At 37.3% G+C, this 23,194-nt stretch overlaps 1 protein-coding gene across 2 annotated transcripts in view; it reads left to right on the top strand.

Moving 5' to 3' along the window:
- The window catches only part of MSL2 (MSL complex subunit 2), a 34,482-nt gene that overhangs the window by 5,488 nt on the left and 5,800 nt on the right, over positions 1-23,194 (top strand). Inside the window, exon 1 of one of the 2 annotated variants that reach the window (XM_034995240.1) lies at positions 679-702. The exons of the other annotated variant lie outside the window; for it this stretch is intronic. The gene's annotated coding sequence lies outside the window, so the exon portion shown is untranslated. Of the gene's footprint in view, positions 1-678; positions 703-23,194 lie in introns of those variants that run through there. 2 annotated transcript variants of the gene reach the window in all.

Genomic DNA, 23,194 nt, shown 5'->3' with positions numbered 1-23,194 from the left:
TCTCAGAATAAAGCATATACCTTAACTTTAAATAGATTAGCTCTATGAAAAATTACTTTTCATTTTCCTTTTTTTTCATTTGCCATTGTTTATGGATCCACATTGGAATTAGTGGGGTGTATGATCTCAAGAATCTTTTCTAGTTCTAGAATTCTGATTCTTCTCTTTTAGCAGAAATACTTTTTTTTTTATTTTTAAAGATTTTATTTATTTATTTGACAGAGAGACACAGCAAGAGAGGGAATACAAGCAGTGGGAGTGGGAGAGGGAGAAGCAGGCTTCCTGCCGAGCAGGGAGCCCGATGCGGGGCTCGATCCCAGGACCTGGAATGATGACCTGAGCCGAAGGCAGACGCTTAACGACTGAGCCACCCAGGCGCCCCAGCAGAAATACGTTTTGACTGAGCAAACAATTTATAATTAACATGAATCTTCTACAATGAAATGTGAACATACAGTTTGGAGTGACTTATTTTAAACTATTTTTTAATTTTATTTTTTAAACTAATCTTTTAGATGGAAGCTAAATTAAAAGGCCATTTGAACTTTTTAAAGATTTTATTTATTTATTAGAACGCAAGAGAGTGAGCAGGAGCGGTGGAGGAGGTGGTCAGAGGGAGAAGCAGACTCCTGCTGGGCAGGGAGCCTGGAGCCTGAAGTGGGGCTGGATCCCAGGACCCCAAGATCATGACCTGAGCTGAAGGTAGACGCTTAACCGACTGAGCCACCCAGGCGCCCTTAAAAGGCCATTTGAATAAATGTACATAAATGTTATATTAATGTTTTATACCTACATTTTTCAAGTGTTTTTGATACTTAAGAATTTATTTTTTGTATTTAAAATCACTGTAATTAAAATTTTTCATTGCAGTGAACACATAAAATTTATCTTAACCGCTCTAAAGTGTATAGTTCTGTAATGTTAAATATATTTACATTGTTGTAAAACCGATTTTCACAACTTTTTCATCTTGCAAATCTGAAACTCTATATCCATCAGCCAACTACCCTCTGCAGCCCCTGGTAACCACCATTCTACTTTCTGTCTGTCTGAATTTGACTATTCTAGATACTTCATATAAGTGGAATCATACAGTATATGTCTTTCTGTGATTGGTTTATTTAATTTAGCCTAACGTCCTGAAGGCTCATTCATGTTGTAGCATGTGTGAGGGTTTCCTTCCTTTTTAAGGCTGAATAATATTCCATTGTGTGTGTCTGCCATGGTTGTCCATTCATCAGTTAATGGACTTTTGTGTTGTTTCCACCTTTTGGCTCTTGTGAATATGCTGTTGTGAAGTGGGTGTACAGATAACTAAAGACCCTGCTTTCAGTTCTTTTCGGTATATACTCAGAAATGGGATTGCTGGAATTGTGTACAGTATTTCCATTTTTAATTTTTTGAGGAACTTCCCTACTGTTTTCCATAGTGGTTACACCATTTTACAATCCCACCAGTAGTACAAGGGTTCCAGTTTCTCCACATCCTTGCCAGCACTTTTTTTTTTTAATGATAGGCCATTCTAATGGGCATGAGGTGATGTTATTGTGGTTTTGATTTGCATTTCTCTAATTAATGATGTTGATTATTTTCATATGCTTGCTGGCCATGGTGTTATTTTTGGAGAATCACTATCATTTTTTATCTTGAGAACTTACTCATTACGTTCTTAATCTGTTTTAAATGCTGGACTAGAAAGATGAACAAGACACATGGTCACTACCCATATGTTCAGTGTTACAGAGAAGACCGATAAGTAGATCAGCAATTATTGGGGGAAGTGCTGTGTTAGAGGCATTTATATTATACCAAAATCTCAAGCATCATAATAGAACACTTGTAAGTTTATTGCATGTGTAAAAGTTTTGGAAATTAACCATAAATGAGTTTTTTTCTCCATATAACTTGCTTTTGAATAGCTCTTTGGATCAAAGTTTAAGCAAACCTGATTGGTATTAAGCAGTTTGGTTTACCATGTTTTTTTCTTGGGACTTAAGTTCACCTGTTCTCTCTAGGAAGAATTCTTTGGGGAACATTTATTTGGTAGGCTGGTAAGGAAGAACAATATTTAGTAATTTGTTTTGGCAGATACACTTTCATTCCAGATATATTTATTTAACTGGTTTCTTTTCCTAATAAAAATCTCCTTTCTACAGTTTTCCCTTTTCATATTCTAAAAATTAGTTCATTATTCATTCCTACTTAGGTATGCTTATGCAAAGTGAAATTGCCTTAGGGAAAGGACTTCCAAAGTGTATTCTGGATGCTGAAAGAGTGAAAAGAGGTTTGATCCACAGTCAGTTGTCATATGATACAACCACCTGAAAAGTTAATAATACTAGTTTAAATAACGGTTCAAGGGGTGCCTGGTGGCTCAGTTCATTAAGCGTCCGACTCTTGATTTTTGGCCCAGGTCATAATCTCATGGTCCTGGAATTGAGCTCCATATGGGGCTCCGTGCTCAGTGGGGAGTCTGCTTGAAGACCCCCCCCCCCCCGCACTTGCGCTCTCTCGTGCTCTCTCTCTCAAAAAAAAATAATGGTTCAAGACAAGCAGTACAGTGCTGTAGAATTTAGGCAGGAGAAATTGTTTCAGTCTGGTGAGATCTAGGAAGTATGGGGCTTGAAATGGGCCAAGAAGAATGTTGAAGTTAGTGGACATTTTAAGCAAGATTGGAGGGAGAGAACAGTTGGCTGCAGAAAATCAAGTTTATCTGTAGTGAAGAGTCCTTGTAGATCCCTTGCCCTGTAAGTTGAGTCTCAGGGGTCTTTTGTGTGGTGAGCCCTGATGCAGGGCTAAGGAATTTGGCATTTACCCTGTAGAACTCTTTTTTTCCCTCTGAAGTATGCTCTGTGGGCCACTTAAAATCACCTAAAGGGCTCATTCAAATTCAGATTCCCAGTTACCACAGCCAGTTGATTGGAGTATCTGTGAGCAGGTTCTTGTAATCTGCATTTTACCCGCCCCCCCCCCATCTTGATAGGGCATGGGAGTTTGCAGATCGCTCTTGCAAGCATTTGAGAAACAGCATTGTAAATAAGAGTGATGTGTTAAAATTCTGTTTTAGGAAAGATTAATTTGGGGGTAAAATATGGGATTATTATTAAAATATGGTGAAATTCAATTAGGAAGGATAACAGATGTATAAATGTTAGGAAGAAGCCTGAATAGTGGTGGGAGTGGAAAGGGAACAACATAAGATAATATGAAGGGAGAGTTTTGTCTTCCTTATGATTATCATACCATTTTAATTCTTTGATATGTACTGTGTTATAGTTTGTTATGGTTAAGCATTTTTCACTATGAATAGATTAAATGAGGCCTTTCCCACCCTTACATGTCTAGCACAGTGCTTTCACATATACCTGATAAAATGTACTGAATTTTATTGAAGAACTGACAAAACCTGGCAGTTTAATATAGATGCTTGGAAAAGATTGAAGGAGTCAAAGAACTTAGTTACATATCAGAAGTGAAGTCTGGAAGGACATTGATTTTGGAAGGACATGAAGTATTTAGGCGGGTTTAAAGTAATTTAAGGACAGTCCTATTAAAATACTCTTCAGGGATTTAGCAATTTGGTATTGGATTTTGGGAGAGGTCAGGTGCTTTGGGAGAGGTTGCAGGTAAGATTGGCATTAGAGGTGGATCAGGTGTGAGCCTGGGAAGAAAGACAATGTTGAATAATGTGATGGTCCCTGGGGATTGGGGTTATAAAGAAATATTGGGAATTAGAAAATTATGAAAATATAATCTATAATCTTTTTATTTTATGCCCTTCCCTGGAAACTTTGATTTTATAATAATTTTATATACTATTTGATGTAGTAAAACAACATATCTTCTGCGCCTTGGGGTTGTGGTTTTCATTCTCAAATTCATTAGCCATCAGTAATTGGCTAACGTCTATTATATTGACTTCTCTCAGAGTCCACTTGGCTACTTTTGTATATGATTAATTTGAGTTTTTGTGAGTTTTGATGTACTTACTGTATTTTATCTTTTATTTTAAAAAGTGGTATTTCAAAATCTTATTCTGATTTCTCATATTTTTCCTTGTGTCCAACAGTGAACTTTGACTTCTTACCATTTAATTTCTGTTACTCTGACTTTTTTATTTATTTATTTTTATTTTTTTAAAGATTTATTTATTTATTTATTTGAGAGAGAGAGAATGAGAGAGAGCACATGAGAGGGGTTAGGGTCAGAGGGAGAAGCAGACTCCCCGCCGAGCAGGGAGCCCGATGTGGGACTCGATCCAGGGACTCCAGGATCATGACCTGAGCCGAAGGCAGTCGCTTAACCAACTGAGCCACCCAGGCGCCCCTACTCTGACTTTTTTAAAGATTAATATTTTTGTTCCCTTATCAGGAAATTAACTTAGATAAATTTTCACCTTAATTACTGTATATCTGGCCATTTTTCTTAATTTTTTTCTTGCTCTGACTCAGTCCATAATATTTTAGCAGAATTATTTTCATTCACTGCCTTTGTATTCCAGAAACTTCAAATCTTTGCAGAGTTAGAGTATCTCTTTTCTCAAGTTGTTTTAATCTAGTTTTCTAGCTAGTGTATTTTGTTTGCTGACTTTAGTTGTCAGCATTTGTCCATTTTCTTTATTGTTATAACCCGTAGAAAATGTGCACTTAAAATGCTGTCTGGTCTCGAATTTGGAAATAACATTTTCTGGCAAAGTTGAGTAGTTTTGAAATTCTTTATGTAACAAAGGCATACCTAAAGTGGGGTTGGGTGGTCCAGTGTATAACCTAAGGGCATTTGAACTTCTGTCAATCCTGCTAAATGTCATTTCTTTGAAGCTTAAATATCTGATGTTCTGAAATTTGGGACTCTGGTCAGATTTAATATAGAAATCCAGGATCAGAAGGGAGCATTCTAATTCAGGCATCTTTGTGATTTCTGAATACCCTCTACAGTTAATCAGTTGGCTATCCGGCCTGTCACTGAGCATATTCAGGATATGACATAGGATATCATATCCATCAGAAGCTGGGGCTGTCTCAGGTATCCCTTTATGGTGTCATTGAGCTTGCCAGCTCAATTTTTACATAGGTCTTACAACGAAGATGTTACTAAGTTACTCTTTATGATGAGAATTTATAAAGCTTTAGGCAGAAAGGACCATAAATCAAACAGCCATTTCTTCACATCAAATAATCTTTTCTGTAATATTCTTGAAAGTTAATCCGGCTTTTCTGGAATATCTTTAGGGTAGGGTGCTAAATTAAATTCTACTCTACAAAATAACCATATCATTGACAACTTTTTAAAAACTTTATTTTTAGAAAGTTCTTGCTTCCATTTTGCCCAAGTCTCCTTTGTAATTGTCTCCCACTGATTTTTTTTTTTGTTCTCTGGAACAATTCAGGAAGCCTTTGATAAAATTTTAACCTTCTACTATTGGAAGACAGTTTTCATGTTTTTCCTGAGAAGATAAGCATCACTAAGTTACCTGTCCTGGGCGCATCCTGGTTTCAGTTTCTTCTAAAAGTGTGGACTTTTGTGTACATGCTCAATATGGTTGGATGGGATTATCTGCTTTCAAAATTGGGATAAATTACTTGATTTCTTTTTGTTTCGTTTGTAAGATGAAGGTGTTGGACTAGAGCGGATATTTGTGAATTTGGCTCCCAGACATTTTTTTTGCTTGTTTAAAAATTCACTGTGTTGGTGGTCAACGTTTTAAAATCTAGAGTTCATGTAAAAATCCAAATTTTAGGTCCCTCCTGGAAAATTGTAAGGTCTGGCAACAGTGGATCTATGTTCCCTTGTGGCATGGCATCTCTGGCTGTAGTTGAGAGGTTTGTCTTAGGGGTGGAGATATGCCCTCTCCAAATTACCCGTGGTCCTACCTAACTTTTGTCACATCTACTTATTTTTTAAACTTTGCATGCTTGCCCCTGTAGGCATTTGGATCTATAATCCTCAGGAATGGAAGATTTTGTGAGGTCTCTTGTTGTGTCCTAGACACTGTCTGAGCCATAGAATTCTATAATGTTGCTGGGATCTTGAATTATTTTGTAAAACCTTACCTGGATCAGAATCAAGATTGCTTTATTTTGTTATGCAGTCAGAGAACATTTCTTGGTTCACAGTATTTCTGGTCAGTTAAAACATTTTCACAAGTTGGTTGATAGTGTTGTCCAAGTCTATTCTTATGATTATCCATTTTGTCAATATTTGAGAGGTGTTGAAATATCTTAATTATAATTATGGATTTGTCAGTTTATCTCTGGAGATTTATCTGTTTTTGCTTCATGTGTTTTGAAGCTCTTTTGTTAGGTGCATACAACAATTTTGAATATGGAATATGGTCAAAATAAGTTTAATTTTTAATGTTCTGCTCTACTGATTCTGTCATCTGTTACTTCGGTGTTTGCCATTCCCTGATTTTTCTGCTCATTTTGGGTCATATTTGGGTCAAATGCTTTTTTGCATGCCTAGTTAATTTTGACTCAAAGCCAGATACTGTAAATTTTACCTTGTTAATATTTTACCTTGTTGATGGATTTTTTTTGTAATGTAAGTATTCCTTGTTCTTGGGATGAGGTTAAATTAGTTGGAAAGAGTTTGATCCTCTTGAGGCTTGTTTTTGAGCTTTTGTTAGGTGGAACCAGAGCTGCCTATAGGGACTATTTTTTTCGTACTACTAAGGCAAGAACCTTCTGATTGATTACTCTATTTGATTAATCCCTTGTGAATTAGTTTTTTTCTTACTCTTGATGGGAATAGGTGCTGCCTCTGAGTTATAGGGATTGTTCTCTTTGCTCCTTTCTGGGGGTTCTTTCTCCAGCCTCAGGTAATTTCCTCATATACATGTGCTAATTACTACTCAAAGGACTTGAAAGAGACCTGGTATAACTCTTAACTATAGAGAATAAACTGTTGGTTACCAGCATGGAGGTGGGTGGGGGGATGGATGGGTTAAATAGGTGATGGGGATTAAGGAGTGCACTTGTGATGAGCACAGGGTAATGTATGGAAGTGTTGAATCACTGTATTATATACCTGAAACTAGTATTACACTGTATGTTAACTAACTGGAGTTAAAAAAAAAAAAAGAGAGAGAGAGACCTATATATTTCTAGCTCTTTTCCTGTGCATCTATCTTATCTCTAGTACTCTGGAGAAGTCAAGCTGTCTTGGCCTCCCAGCTTTGTCTTCTCAACTCAAAAATACAAGAATTCCAAACTCTAAGTTACATTCTCAATTTTCTATTTTTTTATTTTATTTTTATTTTTATTTTTTTAAAGATTTTATTTATTTGACAGAGACACAGCGAGAGAGGGAACACAAGCAAGGGGAGTGGGAGAAGGAGAAGCAGGCTTCCTGCCTAGCGGGGAGCAGGATGCAGGGCTTGATCCCATGACCCTGGGATCATGACCTGAGCTGAGCCGAAGGCAGACCCTTAACGACTGAGCCACCCGGGCGCCCCTGCATTCTCAATTTTTTAATCTGTGTTAGCATTAATGAGTTTGCTAACAAGATGCATCATTTTAGAATAGTCACCAAAATGCATTTTTAACATAATTTAAATAAAATAAGATACAGCCCTTGTTAGTTAGAAGTCCGAATTTGTAGGTTTTATTAAAATGAACTTTATAGTATAATCTTTAATAAAATGCTGATTACATTTTTTTTTCTTAAAATTATTTCATCACATTTCCCACTTAAATGATTAGAAAAAATACCCAGGAGTTCTTGTTACTATAAAAGACGGCATCAAGGCAAAAAAGGTGAAAAGTATCTTTAGTGTGGTTCCTAATTCTAATTCTGTTTGTGCATAAGAATTACATGAGAAGGTTTTTAAAAATGTACATTCCTGGGCAGTTTCTCCAGAAATTCTGGAGGAGGCCACATAGGTGATTCAGTATTAACCCTGGGATGACAGTAGTGATGTCTTGGAGTACTCCTCGTGCCAGGTTAACAGGTGCACTTTAAAAAAAGAACACGTGCCAATAAATATAAGCAATGCTGTGTTAAGCAAGTTTCTTGACAGTGTTCAGTTTTAAGACACTGATGTATTTTGGGATGACTATCCAAGAGAATATGAAGACAAACCTATTTATGCCTTCTCGTTCAATGGAACACTAGTTTGGGAAATTTGGAACTGAATTTATATTGATTAATTTGATTAATGTTTGGTTGTTCAACTTAATTGTGACTAACTGACCAGCGTGTATTATCTTATTGGTAATAATTTAATATAAGACCAGTATTGCTTTGCTAAAATATGAAAATAATGGAATATTACAAAAGTGCTCTGTAACCACAAAACACTATAAAAGTCTCCCCTAAGTAATTATTAAGATAAGTGACATCTGACTTTCTCTTTTAATTCTTATTAGAATATGAAATGAGGTATGACTTGAGCTTGTGACTGTGTTGTGGTTTTGAGTGGTTGTACATCATCCATTTCATAATCTATGGTGTGTTTGGTTTTTTTAGTTTATAATAGTAGTTGACTGGTGAAGCTTACCTTTATAAACTATGACATCACCAAGAGCACCAGGAAGTATTTTTCATAGTTTTAGGTTAACCAAAGACAAAGTTAAACTGAAGTTTAACCACTCAGATGTTTGGTAAACAGCTTGGCTTGAGTAACATTCATACTTCTAAAAATGCAGTGTTTAACTGTTAATTTTCATTTCACAGCAAACTAGTTGTATTCCTTTTTCCAAACTGGAAACACAGAATTTGTGTTTTTTTCATCCCACCATATCCCTGGCATACATGTTTAGCTGTCACTGGTATCATTGTAGTAGTACTTTGTTACTTAAAATGATGTAATTGATATAATGAATTTTAAATCTTTTTTATTTTATTTTTATTTTATTTTTTTAAAGATTTTATTTATTTATTTGAGAGAGAGAATGAGAGAGAGAGAGAGAGCACATGAGAGGGGGGAGGGCCAGAGGGAGAAGCAGACTCCCTGCCGAGCAGGGAGCCGGATGCGGGACTCCATCCAGGGACTCCAGGATCATGACCTGAGCCGAAGGCAGTCGCTTAACCAACTGAGCCACCCAGGCGCCCCGATAATGAATTTTATAATAATTACTTGGTCAAGTGGCCAAGATACTTCGTTCTGTATCACCGTCTTTAGTGACTTCTGCATATCTATCATATTATTTCCTTATTTTTAATAAAAATGCATGTTTTTCTGTCATACTAGGGGGCTAATGGTGGGCTGGTGGTCTAGGGCGTAGCAGCTTAGATACTGAGAGAACTAAAAATTTCTTTGAAACCTTCGTTTGTCAGTTGAACCTGTTACTATTTTGAGGCATGTATTTGCTTTTTGGTTTACTACTAAAATAAATGTGTGGAAGTTTAAGGGAACATACTTAAGTGATGTTCAATCAAAAATTTAAAGACCTGGATTAGGAATCTGTACTAAGAGGAAAATGGTGCTGTCTTCTTAGGAGAGTTGTTCTCTGATCTCAGATTCATTTCTCTTTGACTTGAGCCCATTATTCTTTATAGTAGCACTCATGCTCATGAATTTTGCCTAATGAAAAGATTTTTAAGAGGTTTAGACTTCAACATATGGCACAGGGTTTTTGCAAGACTAAAAACAGGCTTTTTAAGAAGAACAGTTGTAGGGATGCCTGCGTGGCTTAGTCGGTTTGAGCATCTGCCTTCCTCTCAGGTCATGATCCCAGGATCCTGGGATCGAGTCCCACATTGGGCTCCTTGCTCAGCAGGGAGCCTGCTTCTCTCTGCCTGCCACTCCCACTGCTTGTGCTCTGTCTCTATTGAAAAATAAAATCTTAAAAAAAAAAACTCTAAAAAAAAAAAAAAAAGAGTTGTAATTGTCCAAAACAGTTAATTCCCTGTGCTCATTGCAAAGTGATACATACGATCTTTTTGTGTTATTGTCAGTTTTGTTCTTAACGGAATTCAGAGATTATTTTCTTGTATATATCTAGGAGATATCTTCTTAGTTATTATTTGAAAACATATTTTACATCTTTAATTTTGGGTGTAATTTTGGTGCTGTAATTCAGAGATGTAAAAAAGGTCTGAGAATCCTTTTTTAAATGGGAGTGGTAGGCTCAAGCACAGTGCTTGGCATATAGCTGAGCCTCAGAAATTATTTGCTTAAATGAGGAAAGGGAAATGCTTTCTTAAGTGAAGATAGCCTAAAAAATTAACTCTTCATTTGGAAAAGGTGGAGAATGGAGATACTTAAGATATTTAAATCAGTGGGTTGAATTATGGAAGGATTATTGTTGAGGCCCTATGTCAGACTTTGACACTGGTAGAAGTATATTCTCCCGCTCTATGTGTGCCTTGATTCTGCTTTTGGAGACTGAATCTAGGCTAAACCATCTCATCCTTATTATAGGAATTTATTACATATTTACTTATGTTATACATATATGTTACATGTATTTACACATTTAAAATATACACAGAATTGCCAGTTAAGATTTCTAATGCTGCAAATTCTTAGACTGGTATGTAATAACCTGATTTTTTTTGTTGGAATCTCTTTACAGAGAAGATAGTACAATTTTATATAGCTTATGTGTTTGCTTGGAACATTTAAGGTTAACTTTAGAAATTGAAGTTGGTATATAGAGAATCCAGGTAGGACTCTTGCAGCTCCAGTTTCTGTGCAGTAAGGATTTCCTGACCCTCACAAAACTATTGTTGAACATCCATCCTCCCCTTTTGACTTTCCCTGGCTCCCCTCCCCTCACTATCCATTATTGCCAGTACCCATTCCTGTTTCTTCTTTTCTCCAAAAGGTTTTACATCCTATGGTTAATTATTGATTCTGCTATGGCCCAATTTCAGTGATCATTCTTTTTGATGAAGGAAACTAAAATTGTCTCTGTGGATGCTGTGGACTTAATAGCAGAAGTAGGGACGGTGCTGGTACAAAGAACTCTAGGTTGGGAATCAATAGATTCTGCTTCTATTCCTTATTGCCAGTAATGAGCTATTAATCTTATGAAAGTCTTTCTTGGTTAAAATGGAACAAGTTAATTTCCAAGGTCACTCCCAATTCTAATGTGCTTTTTATGATTCATTCATTGTACATTTATTAGGTGCTTGCTTATGTGCCAACACTGGTTTAAAGATAAAGAGATAAACAAGTTTCTGGCCTTGAATAAGCGAGACCCAGTGAAAGGTGACAATATAATGTTATAAGTGCTATAAGAGGAGAATGTGCTAAGTGCTTTTTTGAACAAACTGTGGGGTTAAGAAGGAAGGCTTCCTCTTGGAGGTCATATTTGAGTTGATTCTTAAAAAATAGTTTATTCTTCAAGGAAGGAAGAAGGACATTCTAGGAAGAGCAGTTCACAGAGGAATGAGTAAGCATTGCCTGTTTTGGAATGGTCTGGTAGGTGAGAGTGAGTATGAAGTTTGTATGGAATGGAATGGAGTATGGAGAAAGCTTAATAGTATGAAGTTTTGGGTGGGGGGGGGGTTGGGTGGAGGCCAGATTCTGAAAGGCCTTATATGTCATTCCAAAGACTTTAGATTTTAAAGGCTGCTTGAAGGTGGTGTGTGTGTGTCTGTGTGTGTTTGGCAGTTTTTACGCCTTTATGAGGGGTTTTGAAAAGAAAGACGTAAGCAGACTTGTGTTTTAGAAACATTATTTGGTGATAGTGTGTGGAGGGTGGACTGATTGGAGCAGATGATGTTGAGGCAGGAAGATGTTAGAAAACTTGCAATATTTGGGGTGAGAAATGATGACGGTTCAACTAAGGTAGTAGTCATGAGAATAAAACTTGAAGGGTGACTTAGAGGCTATATATGCTGGGTGTGGAATTCTGGTGAAGAGTCTAGATAGTTGGTATCAAGCTTATCTAGTTTGATTTCTGGGTGAATAATGTCAGCATCCAAGAGAATAAGGGATGCAGGAGGAGGAGCAGGTTTTTAGGTGGGGGTTTAGGGGAGGTATGTTTATTTTTGCTCATTGAGTTGTCTGTGGGTGATCGAAGGAGACCTAAAATTCCTAGTGTAGGCAGTTAGGTGAGTGGGTCTGGGGTCAGCAGAGATTTGAGCTGGAGGTAAAGATTCAGAAGTCACCAGTTTATAAATGGTAATTGAACCAATTTATGTGCAAATAACTCTGGAAGTAATGTGTGGAGCAATTTTTAACTTGGGGTGTCTTATCTTTCCAAAAAGGTTCATGATCCCCATGAGATTCTATGCAACAGTTTGTGTCTTTGCATATATGTATAATCAGATTCTCGAAGGGGTCTGTGACCCAAGATTACTGTGGAATACTGGAATGAGTAAGAAGGATAGATCTTAATACAGAAACATGGGGAATACTGAAATTAAGGAGAAAGCAGAAGAAGAGGATGTAAAAGAGGTGGAGGAGGCAAGTGTTAGGGGAGAAGGGAGGAGAGCATTTTAAGGAAGAATGATCAACCAGAAAAGCACATTGGTTTGGGATTAGCAATTTTAACCTTCTGTTAGAAGACTGAATCTAGGGAAATACTTTATGAATAACTGGAGGGTACATTGCTATCGGGAAGGAAGGTTGAAGGTGGAAGTAGAGGGTATGAATACAGTTAGGTGGGTAACTGAAGGGAGGATTGGAGCCAGAGGCAGTAGAGGAGGGAAGGTTTATCTTGGAGGAAAGAGGAAAAGGGTATAAATGTGTGTGTAAGTGTGTGTTTGTGTGTGTGTGTGTTGGAGGGGAGTGGGTGTGGGGAGAATGGGAGGTGGGGAAAGAGGGAGAATATTTAAATATGTAAAGCCTTTGGTAATTTGGAAACGTGAGAATATGAGGGGAAGTGGAAACATGCAAGTATTGGATTTTATTTTGTAACTTACATAGAAAATTTCAACATACAAAATAGAGCTCTATTATACCTATCACCTCAACAATTAATGATATCCAACCTTAAGACTTTTGATGCACTCTTTATAGATCTTGCTATAAAATCTTAGAATCGTCAAATTTTAGAGCTGGAAAAAACGTAGATACTTAGTCACTTTATAGCTTTAAGAAATAGAGGGCCAAGTCACTTTGAAAGGCACATAATTATTCATTACTTTTTTTTTTTACTCAAAATTGATGAGATTTGGACAGTTACAGAATTAACTAGTTATAGTGGATGCCATGTATGCATTACGCAAATCCCCACTTCAGGATTGAAGGACTTCATTCTGTTAATTACTGGGAATGTTGCTGGGGCTGTCAGACCTCCCTGGGAATTGCCCTTGGCTTGAAGAGAGCCAAGCCAAGCTCACATCCCCTTGGGAGTAGCCTGCGTCTAAAGACTAGTCCATTAAAGACCTGGCTCCCTTACCCCATCATGGGACATCTCTGAAGCGCCATTATAGTTCCTAGCTTCACTCATAGCTTCCAGTGGGGTCATCAGAGGCCTTTGTTGTGATTATATCCCAGTCTAACTTGTTCTTTCTCTGCTCCTTCCTTTCTCTGCTTGTGATAGTCCTGAGTGTGCCCCAGGTAAACTTCCAGGACACTAAGCTCTCTCCCGAGAGTTTGAGTGCTGTGGCACCTGACTTGCAATACTGAACTTTAACATTTCTTTTGAGGGTGCTGCATGGGTGACTCAGTTAAGCATCTGCCTTCAGCTCAGGTTATGATCCCAGGATCCTGGGATGGAGTCCTCCCGCATTAGGCTTCCTGCTCAGCAGGGAGTCTGCTTCTCCCTCTGCCCCTCCCCCCTGCTCTTGGGCTCATGCTCACTCCTCCTCTCTCTCAAAAATAAAATCTTCAAAAAAATAAAATTTCTTTTGATTTGTAATGGATCTGCTAAACTTTAAAGGATTAACATCTACCAGTTTTTCATGTTTCTGAGACATACCCAATTTCATGTAATAATATGATAAATTTTATAGTGCCAAACATACAGAAAAAAAATTGATCATTAGGACATGTTTTGGGAGGTAACAAAAAGGAATGAATACTTTCTTAAACATGTTGAACAGTCTTGGCATTTAATTAGCTTCTTTCCCCCTGCCCCCTATCATTCATTGTTAGTGTTTCTGCTATCTTTTTATTGCCTTTTGTAAATTAAAAGTTGACCTCCTCCATTCAAGGTCAGACTCATGTTTTCATTGATTTTTTCTTGAGAATATTTAAAATATGGCCACATTTTTTTTTTCTTTTTTGGTCATGCTGTAGAGAATGGAAATCTGTAAAGTATATTTAAAACAAATATAGTTAGATTGAGTCTTCATACAAAAGTCTTGCCCTCATGATTCAGGAAAAATGTGCCTAGCAGAATCCAAGACTGCATTCCTAAACAGAATATTTGATTTTCTGTCTGCAACATTTGAGAGTGCCTTTTCAAGATCAAATGTGCCACCTGTCATCAGTCAGATGTTTTGTCATTGCTGTAAGTTACCATCCTGTCTTGGATCCAAGAGCTTCAGAGCAATGTGATTTGGCTGGCAACAGAATTCTTACTGCTTTTATTTATTTAATTTTTTTTAAAAGATTTTATTTATTGGGATGCCTGGGTGGCTGAGTGGGTTAAGCATCTGCCTTCAGCTCAGGTCATGACCCCACGGTTCTGGGATCAAGCCCCACATCGGGCTCTCTGCTCCGCGGGGAGCCTGCTTCTCCCTCTCCCTCTGTTGCTCTCCCTGCTTATGTTCTCTTTCTCCCTCCCTCTCTATCTGACAAATAAATAAATATATTTTTTTTGTCGGAGAGCGAAAGAGCACAACTGGGGGGAGGGGCAGGCAGAGGGAGAAGCAGGCTCCCCACTGAGCAGGTAGCCTGATGTGGGACTCTATCCCAAGACCCTGGGATCATGACCCAAGCCGAAGGCAGATGCTTAACCGACTGAGCCACCCAGGCATCCCTCTTACTGCTTTTAATAAAGCTTCCGTAGTCAAAAGTGATTGAGGAAAGGCTTTAGAGTCAGTAACATAAGTGAACCTAGAAAATTCCTACTTAAGAACTTTTTTTTTTGAGTACTTTAACCAATACTTTAAGTACTATTTTCTTAAGTTTCTTTAGTAATGATTTTAAGAAACTCTCATGGAATATAATGATTCCATTTTATCAAGCAAAGTTTTGTCATTTATTCTTTTCCTCTCTTAGAACTTTAATACGATTTTCTGGTAGCTTTTTATTTTCTAATTAGTTTCGATATGGGTCCACTTGTTGGGAAGCACATTTAGGTTGTTGTGGAAACATATTTAATTAGTATATAGGAATGTATCTTTATGATATCCTTTCTATTTTATGTTGCTTGCATTATCAGCAAAAGCAGAAAACTGCTTCCTGTCTTTTGTAGGATGCCATATATTTTACATCTGATGGGTTCTGTACTATTTTTATTTTTCTCTTTCATTATTTTGGTAAAACTGGTTGAGAGATTATTATAAAGGTTGATCTCCCCCCCCCCGATATTTTCCCATATATCTGTATATATTGTAACTATTTAAAAATGTATTGTAAGATTTATGTGTCCTTGTGGATTCCTTGAGTGTTTAATATTCTCATTTCCAAGAATGCTTCTTGGAGAACTGTTATGATGGTTTTATTTTATTTTATTTTTTAAAGATTTTATTTATTTATTAGAGAGAAAGAGGGAGAGTATGAGAGGGAGGAGGGTCAGAGGGAGAAGCAGACTCCCTGCTGAGCAGGGAGCCCGATGTGGGGCTCGATCCCAGGACTCCAGGATCATGACCTGAGCTGAAGGCAGTCGCTTAACCCACTGAGCCATCCAGGCGCCCCTGTTATGATGGTTTTAATCATTACCCATGGCCTGCCTTTGTGCATTTTTTATTTTCTGATAGTGGTATTTCAGGATGTTGTTCATGTGAGTCTTGGCTAATTTTTCCTGATCCTCAAGTGTCATCTCAGATACAAGTAAGATTTATGTGAAATTACTTGCATTATTTGAGGTTATTGATTAGGCAGTGTTTGCTGCTGTAATAGAAGCATTTCAGGGGCGCCTGGGTGGCTCAGTGGGTTAAGCGTCTGCCTTCGGCTCAGGTCATGATCCCAGGGTCCTGGGATGGAGCCCCTTCATCGGGCTCCTTGCTTAGGGGGAAGCCTGCTTCTTCCTCTCCCACTCCCCCTGCTTGTGTTCCCTCTCTCACTATGTCTCTCTCTGTCAAATAAATAAAATTTTTTTTTTTTTTAAAGATTTTATTTATTCATGAGAGAGAGAGGCAGAGGGAGAAGCACGCTCTCAAGGAGCAGGGAGCCCGATGCGGAACTCGATCCCGGAACCCTGGGACCATGACCTGAGCCACCCAGGCGCCCAAATAAATAAAATCTTAAAAAAAAAAAAAAAAAAAAAAAAAAAAAAAAAAAGCCTTTCCAGCAGTGGGAATTCTGGAGAGGGGATGGTGGTAAATACAGAATGTATTGGTTCTGATAAATGCTCTTTATCATTTTACTTAGAATTATAAGATACATTTTTTTTTTAAATTTATTTTTTTAAAGATTTTATTTATTTGAGAGAATGAGACAGAGAGCGTGAGAGAGGGGAGGGTCAGAGGGAGAAGCAGATACATTTTTGTCAAATGCCAAAATTAAGCCATTGAGATAGTTTAATTTCTTAAACCATTTTCCATTTTTTAATTGTTTTCATTTTACTGAAATTACTTTCATTGGGATCATTTCTTTTCCATATAAACTCTAAAATGAGGATTAATGATTCTTCAGTTCCTTTGTTGTTATTCGACTAATTTGTCTATGTTATATTTTAACCTTTTGTAGCGTTTGCCATTGTAGATTTTATTTTATGGTCATTATTACTGCCAGTTCCAGTATTCACAGGATGATTTTTTAGTCATTAACAAATTTTGCTAAACATTTGAGTCATTATCAGTTTTACTTTTTCTTGTGTCCCCTCTCCACACCCCCTACACTTAATTTCCTCCAATAATCTGGTGAAACTATTAGTGGAGTTAAATGCTGTCACAGTTAAAATGGAGAAGCAAAAAGATCTTTCTTTGGACATGAGTAAGATCTGATTTACTTGGTAGTCTATCATGTCAACATAAGATTTATAGTATGGCTACTTTTACCATTGGTATTTTGAAGTGAATGGATGGCCAGTTGCTTTTTAAAAAATTGGGATCAGTTATGTATTTTAGAGTTTGCTAAGAGAGTAATGATATTCTTGTTTGCTTATGCTAGGGAGAAGTGCATTTTCCTTGAATATAGAAGAGGCGACCTGATTTGAGACCTGGTTACAGTTGGTTTGCTTATTTATTTTGGCACTGTGGGTCTTTCTCTCAAGATTAAGCTGCTCTGTAAATCTTGATGCAGTCAGTGGTTCTTGTCAGTGGTAGGGGTAAAATGCATGGCAGCCAATCCAGGTGCTAGCTTTGGTATACTAATACTGTAATGATTTGAATGATCTGTATTAAATCCATTTAATAATGGGGAAGTTCTATGGCTAAAAAGCATGTTTATTCAGAAAAGTATAATTTATAAAATGTGGTTTTGATAGCTGAATTAAAGCCCTTTTCTAGTGCTTTAAAAGTTAAAGCTAAATATGGTTTAAAAATTATTTAAAAATTGTTGATTTAGGTGTGATAATGGCATTGTGGGTTGCAGAAGAAAATGTACTTTGTAATGATTTATACTGATGTATATATAGAGTTGAATTAATGATGTCTGGGACTTGTTTGAAATATTTAATGAAAGGGTAGATGAAGCAAATGTAGCATAATCTTGATAGTTATTGAATCTGGGTGATATAATATGGAGGGTAATTATACTATTTTCTCATTTTGTCTGTTTGAAATTTTATTATAGTAAAAAGTTTTACAAAATTAACATTAAAAAATCTGATATTAAGTATCTTAGTAAATTAATTACCAGCAGCTACGTATTCCCAGAATTGCCATTGTGGTAAACTAAAACTAAGACTTGGTCTCAAATTATAATTGACTGATTGGGGATGGAAAAAGTTAGAGGGAAAACAGATAAGGAATTAGTAACTTTTTTTAGGTGAGGAGTAGAAATATTTATTTAGTCTTTAGTCTTTTTGGGTCAATATAGCATCATTTAATATTGTTTAAGGCACATAGTTTCAAATTCATTTAGTTACAAGACAACTTGTGTTATGTAAAGGAAGAAATTCCTGTGATACAGTGCAGGCTAAGGATTCAAGGCAATGCAGTGAGAAATTATTTTGTTATAAATATTACATTTTATTATTTATTTATTTATTTAAGATTAAAGCAGAGAGCCTGACACAGGGCTCGATCCCAGGACCCTGAGATGATGACTGAGCCACTCAGGCACCCCTCAAACTATATATTTGTAAAGTCTGAGATGTTTGGGTTTTTTTTTTTTTATTAAGCGAGTCCGTGCGCTGGGGTGGGGGTAGAGGGGTGTTGTTGGGCAGAGGGAGAGAGAATCCCTAATAAGTTCCACACCCACTGGGGAGCCCATCGCAGGGCTTGATCCCAGAACCCTGAGGTCATGACCCCAGCAGAAATCAAGAGCTGTTTGCCCACTGACTCAGCCATACAGGTGCCCCAAGATGTGTTTTTTTGAACAGGTTTTTTTTTGTACTTGGATGTGAAAGTATATGGAAGATGATATAAGGTAAAATTAAACTTCTCCCCAAATACTCCCCAGTTTTTACAGTACAGTCTGCCAATGAATGACACATTTCCCCTTGACTCAGATTGCCCATCCATTTTATTTTCTAGGAGAAGATGTATTTTTACAATTCTAAAAGTGTTATGTAACATTTCTTAATTTTGCAGGGAGGAGTTTACTTAGGGACTGACATATAATAGATATGTGGCTGACACCCAGCTGTTAAGAAATCCCTGAATCTTTTACTTTCTCCCCCCTATCACTGGAGCTGCCTTTGTTATGAAGTGTAAAGAGAACCCTTTGGGAAGCCTTTGAGGGTTAAGATGGTTAGCTGAGTGCATAAAACAAGTTTGGTATAGGCATCTCTAATGGTGGGTTAAAGTTTCAAATATTTGTGTTGGGGAATGGTTTGGCAGTCCAATAGGTAATGAGGCCAGGTGTTTGAAATTCTTAAGAACTCAGTAGTGGTGGAATTATAAATCAATAAATGAGAGTTTTTGATGTGTTTTCTAGCCTCTTCAGTTCTCAGTATTAGGCATACTCTCCTAATACCTCACAGAGAGATACAAAGATGTGTACTGTGTAAATCCTTTAAGATGCTTGGTAGTTTAGGGTAAGTTTTGGTTGAAGTGACTGGTGAAAAATCAGTGACAGAATGAAGGCAATCCTTACTTACCACTTAGTTTGTACAATTTGCAAATCATTAGGGGTTATAAAATGATGACATTCAAATATATTGTTTCATTTATTAGCTGCATTTTTTTTTCCCCAAGATTTTATTTATTTATTTGACAGAGAGACATAGCGAGAGAGGGAACATAAGCAGAGGGACTGGTAGAGGGAGAAGCAGGCTTCCTGCTGAGCAGGGAGCCCGATGCGGGGCTCGATCCCAGGACCCTGGGATCATGACCTGAGCCGAAGGCAGACGCTTAACGACTGAGCCACCCAAGTGCCCCTGCATTTTTTCTGTAAAGAGAAACTTTTCATCCATGATTGGGTTACTTGGTGGTATAGTTCATACATACTTAAATCAGAATAAACACTTGATGCTAGCTCTTTATTTACCACTTTTCAACTAATGAGCTGATTCACTGGCATCTTGAAACGGATTTTCCTTCCTTTTTTTCTTTCCTTCCTCCCTTACATCCATCCATGAACTCAGGGATTTGAACTTCTTAGATATGCTTCATTCCATTGCATTTATGCATGCTCAGATTTTCTTATGTTTGGCCAGCAGGAACCTCTTCTGGTTTGCTCCTAAGTCTCTTTAACACAGTCCTGATATTTGATAGTTTCCTTGCTTTCCGGTATAACAAGGTAATCAAAACTCATCTTGTCTAATTTATGTCACAGATCTGGAATCAGTTATTTGTCCAAGAATCTGTGATTCCTTTGAACAGGAAATTGTTTTTCCAGTACCATTATCTGAGTTCATTACTACTGGGGTGCTTCCAGGCTTTTTCTAGGAAATATGTTGTGCTAGGAAATACGCATATTTAAGATGAAAACATGAATTCATACTGATAAATCCAGTTGAAATTCAGAACTATAGGATTTTTTGCTTAATATTTTCTATCTTATGACTTCTTTCTTCCTACCAAAAAAAAAAAAAATCCAGATTCTCGAGGACATCGTCATTTACTTTATCCGACAGTAGACATCAGCACCTTCATAGGAACTGACAACATTACCATCACCAGTGTGATTACTGAAAAACAAAACTAGGATGCTAGGATCAGTCAATTTTCTGTGTTACAAAGTCATTTAAAATAGTTAATCTCGGGAAGCCTGGGTGGCTCAGTCGGTTAATCGTCTGCCTTTGGCTCAGGTCATGATCCCCGGGTTCTGGGATCAAGTCCTGCATCGGGCTCCCCACTTGGTGGGGAGCCTGCTTCTCCCTGTGCCTCCTGCTCCCCTTTCTTGTGTTCTATCTCTCTGACAAATAAATAAATAAAATCTTTAAAAAAAAAAAAGTTAATCTCTGAGTGGTTAAACCATCAATTTTATATAAAATTAAAGTTACTTTGCTTTTCATTTTTACGGGTTTCTTTTATTTATTTATTTTTTTAAAGATTTTATTTGAGAGAGAGCACTAGCAGGGGAAAGGGGCAGAGGGAGAAGGAGAAGGGGCTCAGGGAGTCCGACATGGGGCTTGATCCTAGGACCCTGAGACCAGGACCCGAGCCGAAGGCAGACCAACTGAGCCACCCAGGTGCCCCTAGGGGTTTCTTTTAAAATTTTAGTCAGTTAATAAAATTAGGTAAAATATTTATATGGTTTGAGAGTTAAAAGCTACAAAACAAGTTAAACCCAGAATAGCCTAGTCCTTTCCTTTTTTATTTTGTTCAGTCTCTCCTTCCCAATATGTATTTTTTTAACCTTAACGTTTTATTCCTTTAAGTTCATACATATGGGGGCTCCTGGGTGGCTTAGTTGTTAAGCGTCTGCCTTAGGCTCAGGTCAGGATCCCAGGGTCCTGGGATTGAGCCTTGCATCGGGCTCCCTGCTCAGTGGGGGGAGCCTGCTTCTCCCTCTGCCACTCCCCCTGCTTGTGTTCCCTCTCTCGCTGTGCGTCTCTCTGTCAAATAAATAAAATCTTAAAAACAAAACAAAACAAAAAAGTGCATACATATATATCTATATTTTCATATCCCCTACATCCTGCCTTAAATAAAGTCAAGGGTACTCTAAGAATTCCTGTATTAGGTAGAAGGTTGGATTTCATAACTATTGGTGCTTAAGTTTTTGTTTTTTTTTTTTTTTTTAAAGATTTTAGAGTTGTGCAACCATCACCTTGATACGATATTAGAACATTTTCATCGCTGCTGAAAGTTCCATTGTGCGCCCTTACAGTTAATCCCTGCTCCTGGTCCCAGCCCTGGACAACTACTAGTTCTGCTTTTCTGTCCTTTCTAGACATTTTATATAAATGAAATAATCCAACAATGTACTCTTTTGCATCTGTCGTCTTTTACTTGGCATGCTTTTGAAGTTAATCATATTGTAGCATTTACCAATAGTTATTTTAATTGATGAACAGTATTCCATTGTATGAATATACTACATTTTATCTTCTCATGGGTTGATGGACATTTGGATTGTTTCCAGTTTTTGTCTGTTGTGAATAATGCAGCTATGCATATTTCACATACATTTATATGGACATATATTTTCATTTTTCTTTGAGAGATGAAAGCTCCTTTTCCTAGGAGCAGAATTGCTGGTTTGTATAGTAAATGTATGTTTAACTTTCAAACTGTTTTCCAATGTGATCTACACTTTTACATTCTCACCAGTAATACAGAAGGGTTCCAGTTTCTCCACATCTTTGCCAACTGTTGGTATACTGTCCATTTTGAATTTATCCATTCTAAGAGGTGTGTAAGCAGTGTGGTAAGGTTTACTTTACTTAATGATATTGACCATATTTTCATATGCTTATTAGACACTCATATTTTTTTGATGCAGTGTTTATTCAGGTCTTTTGCCCACTTTTATTTATTTCTTTTCCTGAATCCTTTTATTATTTTTATTTTTATTTAGGTTTTTTTTTTTCCAATTAACATATAGTGTATTATTTGTTTCAGGGGTACCGGTCTATATCATCAGTCTTACACAATTCATAGCACTCACCATAGCACATACCCTCCCCAGTATCTATCACCCGGCCACCCCATCCCTCCCACCCCCCTGCACGCCAGCATTCCTCATTTGTTTCCTGAGATTGAGTCTCTTATGTTTGTCTCCCTCTCTGGTTTCATCTTGTTTCATTTTTCCCTCCGTTCCCCTATGATCCTCTGTCTTGTTTCTCAAATTCCTCATATCAGTGAGAATATATGATACTTGCTTTTTCTGATTGACTTATTTTGCTTAGCATAATACCCTCTAGTTCCATCCACGTTGTTGCAAATGGCAAGATTTCAATTTTTTGATGGCTGCATAATATTCCATTGTATATATATATACCACATCTTCTTTATCCATTCATCTGTTGATGAACATCTAGGCTCTGTCCATAGTTTGGCTGTTGTGGACATTGCTGCTATAAACATTGGGGTGCATGTGCCCCTTCGGATCACTACATTCGTATCTTTGGGGTAAATACCCAGTAGTTCTTTTGCCCACTTTTTAAAATGGAGTTGTCTTTTTATTGATTTGTAGGAAGTGTTTTTAATGTCATGTTATAAGCCCTTTATCAGATAAATGATTTGCAAATATTTTTTCCCATACTGTGGATTATCTTTTCATTTTCTTTCTTTCTTTTTTTTTTTTTAAAGATTTTATCTGATAGCGTGCACAAGCAGGCAGAGGGGCAGGCAGAGGGAGAAGTAGACTCCCCACTGAGCAGGGAGCCCTACACAGGGCTTGATCCCAGGACCCTGGGATCATGACTTGAGCCGAAGGCAGATGCTTAACTGACTGAGCCACCCAGGCACCCTTATCTTTTTGTTTTCTTAATGGTGTCTTTTGAAGCACACATTTTTAATTTTGTGGAATCCCGTTTTATAATTTTTTCCCTTTCACAGATTGTGCATTGATGTCACATATAACACTTTGCCCGGCCCAGAGTCATGACTTTTCTCCTATGTTTTTCTTCTAGAATTTTAGGTCTTACATTTAGATGTCTGTGATCCATTTTGAGGTAATGTTTGTGCA

The sequence above is a fragment of the Mirounga leonina genome, unplaced genomic scaffold (assembly GCF_011800145.1).
Source record: "Mirounga leonina isolate KUSES-001 unplaced genomic scaffold, KU_Mleo_1.0 Mir_115, whole genome shotgun sequence".
Lineage (NCBI taxonomy): Eukaryota > Metazoa > Chordata > Mammalia > Carnivora > Phocidae > Mirounga > Mirounga leonina.
This window is presented reverse-complemented; position numbering and strand designations above follow the sequence as displayed.